This window comes from Juglans regia, chromosome 13, assembly GCF_001411555.2.
Source record: "Juglans regia cultivar Chandler chromosome 13, Walnut 2.0, whole genome shotgun sequence".
In the NCBI taxonomy this organism is placed as follows: Eukaryota; Viridiplantae; Streptophyta; class Magnoliopsida; order Fagales; family Juglandaceae; genus Juglans; species Juglans regia.
The window spans coordinates 15961620-15968488 of NC_049913.1; positions in this window are offsets into that span (position 1 = coordinate 15961620).

Below are 6869 nucleotides of genomic sequence, written 5' to 3' on the forward strand. Positions count from 1 at the left end.
CAAAGGAACTATATCAGCAATGTACTGGATTTGTTTCCGATGATCTTCTGACACTGTTCATCCTAGAAATGATAGTCAAATGCCTTGTCTCCATAACCAATGAAATAATATTTATTTGACTTTGCCTCAAGTTTGCTACGAGCATCAGAATCAACATGAAAATAAAAGAAAGACAGCCAAAAGTTTTGAGAAGAGAAAATTTGATCTCTTTACCGTTCCAAACCTCCTCAGGCAATCCATAATCTAATGGAACTGATGAGCCTTGATTTATCAGGTAGACAGCAGTGCTGACTGTGTCTACCCAGAATGTAGGTGGTAGTCTAACATGCAACCTCATGCCTCTAGCACGTTCATTAATGGTTCTATTCATATGTTCAGCAACATCATTTTGTTGTGGTGTTCTAGGGATGGTCTTCTTCATTCTGATACTGTGAGCTACACAGTACTCGTTGAACCCTCCATCAATGTATTCACCACCATTGTCAGACCTCAAGCATTTTAGCTTTAAGTTTGTCTCTGTCGCTTTCCACTTTTTGAATACATCAAATACATCATATTTATGTTTTAAAAAATAAACTCATACCTTCCTGCTATGGTCATCGATGAACGTAACATAGTACTGAGAACCTCCAAGAGACGACACTGGGGAAGGCCCCCACGCGTCTGTGTGCACAAGCTCTAGCTTTCTTATTTTCAGTGTTCTGCCACTCTACAAGAAACTGACATTTTTCTGCTTCCCAGTGTACAGCTCTCACACATGCTGAGATCAACTGACTTTAGTTCTAGTAGCTTGCCTTTAGACAGTAGTTCTTTCATACCCTTCTGACTCATATGATCAAGCCTACAGAGTCACAAATCTGCGGTGCTCTTTGCAACGGCAGTAGCAATAGTATTATTCAAACCATTCATCATATATAGAGTACCAGTTTTCTTACCCTGAGCTAGTACCATTGCCCTTTTAGTAACCTTCTAGGTGCTATCTAAGAACACTTCTGAATGACCACAATCATCGAGCTGTCCTACAGAGATGAGGTTTTTCTTCAACTTAGGAATGTGTCTGACCTTTTACAAAGTCCACTTGTTCTTGTTAGGGAGTGCAATGTCAATGTCTCTCATTCCCACCACATTTAGTGCCTCTCCATTATCCAGGTACACCTTCACAAAGTCACTAGCAACGTAGTTCTATATTATCTCTCGATTGGAAGATGTGTGAAGGGAAGCCCATAAATCCAGTATCTAGTCATCAATCGAACTGTGAAATGCAAGTAGGAGTGCATCATGTACTTTTTCAATTACCACGTTAGCTATCATTCTCTGTCTTCTTCAGATTTTTGCGATTCTTCTTTATGTGACCAGTCTTATCACAGTTCCAGCATCTTGTCTGCTACCCAGGTTTTGACTTACTCTTGCCCCTATTATTTGATTTTGATATGCCTCTGTTTGAGTTCTTGTCTTCTGATCTCTCTCGAAAATCAACATTTAGTGCTGAACTCGAACCCGAGGTCTCGTCTGAATCCTTCCTGTGCACCTCCTCAGCCAAAATTAAATCACATTTCAAATTTATTTTTCCAGCAAAATTACTGAAAGTCATTCCCACGGCTTTCCAACTATTTGGCAGTGAGGCCAACAGTATCAATGCACGTATCTCATCATCAAACTCAATTTCAACAGAAGACAATTGATTTGTGATAGTATTGAACTCCTTCAAATGTTGTACAATACACGTACCTTCTGCGATCTTTAGATTAAACAACTTCTTCATTAAGTGTACCATGTTATTTGCAAATGGTTTTTCATACATACTTGACAAAGTCGCCATGATATCTGCAGTCGTCTTCTCCTTGATGATATTGTGTGCAATGGATCTCAACATGGTTAGGCTAATAACCCCTAGAACTTGTCGATCTAATAGGTTCCAATCATCATCTTCCATGTTGTCTAGCTTATTCCCCTACAATAGAAGATGAAGTCTCTTCCCATAGAGGTAGTTCTCTATGTGCATCCTCCAGTATCCATAATTTGTGTCATCGAACTTCTCAATTCAGATACATTCACTCTTTCAGCTTTCATTTTTCCTCAAATCCAAACCTTGGCACTTGATACCAATTGTTGTGAAAAAACAAATGATGAAAAATATTGAAAGTAGATGAGAAAAGATCAATCAAAACAATCATACAACACACGATATACGTGGTTCGGCAACTTGCCTACGTCCACAGAGCTTCAGAGGATTTTATTTCTTGAGGAATCACAATGTATAATGTATGGGATGATTTCTGTGTTCAATTTTCTGACCACAACATTAGAAAAATACATATATATATATATATAGGGACACAGAGGAAAACCCTAATTACTCAAAATTTACGTTATTCACTCGAGTGGCGTGTCGAGCAAACTTGTTTGCTGGCCGTTTACTCAAGCCATTTGTTAAGTGGCTCACGAGTGAACTCTTTATTTGAACTCCGCTCCAGCGCTTTGTTAAGCAAACTCTCTGTTTCACATCCGTTCGAACTCCCTGTCGAGCGGATCACACGCGAACTCTCTATGTAGCATCTCCGCTCGAGTGACCTAAATGCTCCGCTCGAGCAGACTAAGTCAGGCTCTACAATACTCAACAAACTTGTCTTGAATTATCTCACTTATCATACTTATCTTACTGGACCATACACTTAACCATGTGTGCAAGGTTATACACCAGCCCCACATCCTGCGGCCACAAGGGAAGCTGCTAATAGTATTTTAATATATTATGGTAGACCACACTTAGATCCTTGATTTGCACGTCCACCTATAAATCACATTGAAACCATACATCTAATGGTCATCTTATTAATTGCACTGAGCTTATCTTACATTTAATTTTATGAAAATTTACGGGTCTTATGCAGTGTGAGATGCATGAGATACATGATACATACATAACTATAATATGTGGAATGGAAAATGATGTGCTTGCAAATATCATGACGTGTGTGGTACATAAACACTGGTTTCCAAAGAACTGGCTTTAATAATAATATATATAATTATCTAACGTATGCTAATTCTAATTTGTGATCAAACTACTTACCTTGTAGTGTTACTTCCTAAAATGTCTGACATAAAATCTATCACGGTACTGGACTGAGAGGTTTATGGTTATTTTTTTTTTCCAAATAACATGAGGAATGAAGATATTTATAGAGAGATTTGGGAGAGGGTGACGACCAGTCTGAGTTGGACTTGGTTAAAGAGTTTTAACATGAAGATGCTTGTAGAGTTGTATCCCTTCTGGAATAGGATGCTGACGAGTTTGAGTTCGACTCGGTCATGATCATTCAAGAAGATAATTTGAATTTAAAAATAAGATCTAGTAGTTCATTCAATAAATTTCTAATGGTCGATCTTTAAATTCTAAAAGGAGTTTAACTCATTCAATAAATAATAAATGTGATTTAAACTAGTTATTAAGCCTAATTAAAACTCCTAATCAATCTCAACAATTTATCGCTCATGGACTTATCCAATATGACCCATTAAATATAATTTAGGCCCATTAAAACTTATTAATATCTCGACCTTAGAATTATTGAGCCGGGTCGTTACAGTAACAAAGACCTAGACCCGTCGCCATGGAACCATCTTATTCTTCTTCGTTGAAGAAGCTATATATATAAAGCTGAGTTTTCTTCTTGTTTGGGATTTTACATTATAGAGAAAGAAACCCTAAGTCTAAAGAAATCGATCAATAGAAGAGAGGGAAAAAATAAAGATGAAGGTATTGTGGTGGTTGGTCCTACTTTCATACACCTTGTGTCACTGTGCGTTTATCGATCAATCTTCCTAGGTCACGAAGGTAAACACCCGTCTTCTTGTAACAACCCGGCCCAATATTTCTAAGATAGGGATATAGATAATCTTATTACGCTGAAATTAGGTTTAATAAGTAATTTCGAATTAATTGATAGACTATTATTTATTGAGGTTTGTATCATGTGGAATTCAAATTGGACAATATAATAAATTTTATTTATTTAACTATATTTTAAAATAGTATAAAAAAATAATTTTTTATTATTATATTACTATTGTCAAATTTTATGGAAGTAGCCTGGAAAATTCGGGACCTTGTGGTATTGGTGGGGTTATTCGGAATGAGTCAGGATGTTCTGTCAAGGCTTATGTCTCTCCTATTAGTTATGGTTCAAATAACAAAGTGGAACTTCTTGCGCTCCTTCAAGGTTTGAGAATTTGAAATTCTTTAAATATTTCTAATGAGATTATAGAAATGGATTCCATGATGATTATTCTTGGTGGATGCAAGGGCGTTGTGGTGTGTGGTACCTTGAGGATTTCTGGGAAGAAATTATTGGGTTGACTTGTACTCTTCATTGCCAGTTTCTACATGTATTTCGTAAAGGTAATATGGTGGCGGATTGGTTAGCCAAGGAAGGGGGTTTAGGTGCAGATATGGTCATTCTAATAATTGCGCTATTCTACGGATTCTTCATGGTTTGCTCCGATTGGACTTCTTAGGTCTCCCAGCTCTAAGAGTTTAGGTTTTTTTTCTCTGGTTTTTGTGATTTTTCTATTTTCTTTTGTTTTTGTCATAAGATTGTCATAGATTGTTTTCCTTAGCTGCGTTCCTGTTGGTTTTCCTACAGGCCCTTTCTTGTTACCACGGTATTCGTCCGCCATAAGAGAGGGCATTATTAATAAAATTGGGAGGAGATCACTATTGGATATGTGACTTTCCTGCTTTGTTTTTTTAAAAAAATGTCTTTACGAAGTGGTTCATTTTTAATCCAATTATTATTATTATTATTATTATTATTATTATTAGGATAAAGATAGTGGGATAGTTTAAACTTCCCACGTTCCCCATCTGTCTCGAACGAGCATTCAAAGCATGCACGTTATGCAGTAGTATGTAACTATTGACATCTTTATATAATATCTATTTATGCAATTCTCTATGTCATAGCAAGCAACCTCCTAACACACATCATCAACCTTCGTGCCCTCTTTCTGTTCTACCAATTTTTCATAGCACATAGCAGTTGGAGGAAACAATATGACTGAGCAAGCCTTCCACGTCCAAATCGAGAGCCTCTATTTTTCAATACGAAAACAGAGCTCATGCTACCCTTAAAAACACCACCGTGAGCCACTGGTTCACGCTGAAACCATCGTAGTCGCTTCAACCATGCACGACCAGGTGGCCTTCCATGCACGCCACTATGAAGATAGTCCCACCATCGTCGATCTTCACCTGCTAGCCACCGCCACCGCACTCTGATTTATTTGGGTAAGTCCTCACCGATCTCCATTTTCGCTCCGCTATATCTTAGCCTAACAAAGCAAGCACCCTCTCTGTTGCCCAAAAATTTCTCCGTCATTTACTCCACTCAAGCCACCAGCACGTCACACTTCCTTTCTTCCACAATGAGTAGATCACGGCTTCTCCCTCGTTCACACCTGGATAATTTCAAAATTGCCCTTTTGAGTTTTGTCGTGTATCACAATTTTAATCTGGTTTCAGCTTTCCAAATAGCCCTCTTTTATTATTTCAAAAATGCCTTCAACCACCCTTCAAGTTAGACATGCAGCTTTTCCTACGTTAAATCAAATCACAACTTGTTTCCTTTCTAGGAAATAATACCCGTAGACTTTAAGCTTATCTTATAGTCTTGTATTAGTTGGGGTCTATTACTTATATTGATGCACGAAATATTTATGGAATTTTAATTATATTATTAAGTATAATTTTTACAATCAAATTATTGTAGTAAATCATAAAAGTTTAATTTTATATTTTAACACTACAAATATGATGCAGACTATTTTATGAAATGATCTTCACTTTTTAATTGATAAGTTTAGGTAAAGTATAATTTCCTATCAAGTTAGAATTTGAAAGTGAAGATATTTTATTACTATTTAAATCATTTTAGTATTTATTAATTTATTATATAATAGAATAATTATTAAAGTTCTCTGCATAGTATTTATTTAATTAAGTAAAATATTATAATACGTTTTTAGAAAATTAGTGACATATGGTATTTCGTATAGGTAAACGGTCTGCAAAGCAAGATTTTGGATTTAGCGATACGAAGTAAGTAATTTGATCACAAATTAGGATCATCACATGTTAGTTAGATAAATTATTATTAATGCCAATTCTTGATAGCCTCTTTTACATACCATGTATGTCATGATTATGCAAACATGTCATCTAACATAGCATACAATCATGTCATTCCGCAACATGTTCAGATTCAGAAATTATAATTATATACGTATTATGTCATGTATTTCATGTTGCATAAGACATATAAGATATCTTAAGTTTAAGTACAAAATAAGATCAGATCAGTTTAATCAGTTGGTCATTCAGATTGATGCATGGTACCAATGCAGTTTTAGGGTGGATGTGCAAGTTATAGACTCAAGCGTGGTCCACCATAGTATGCTATAATACTATCAATGGCTCCCCTTGCGGCTGCGAGATGTGGAGTCGGTGCACAACCTCGCATATAGGATTATGTGTATTAGCAAGTCAGATTAGTTAGTTAATTTAGATTAATCAATCATGCATAACATAAGCACCAGCATGAACAGTCATAAATTTAAGCTCTTAGCATGAAAGTTTTACGAAAAATCCTATATTTCTTGCTGAGTTTTCGAGTCATTTTAGTTTATTTCATGTTTTTAACCACCCAGGTGAGAATGATGAACACGAGCAGGCAGGCCAGAATGATGAATTTCTTATGTTTCTTGCCGTTCTATTATTTTTTCTCTAAGGTTAGGCTTGGATAGTGAGTTGAAATGAGATGAGTTGAAATAAAAGTTAAAAGTAGAATAAAATATTGTTAAAATATTAA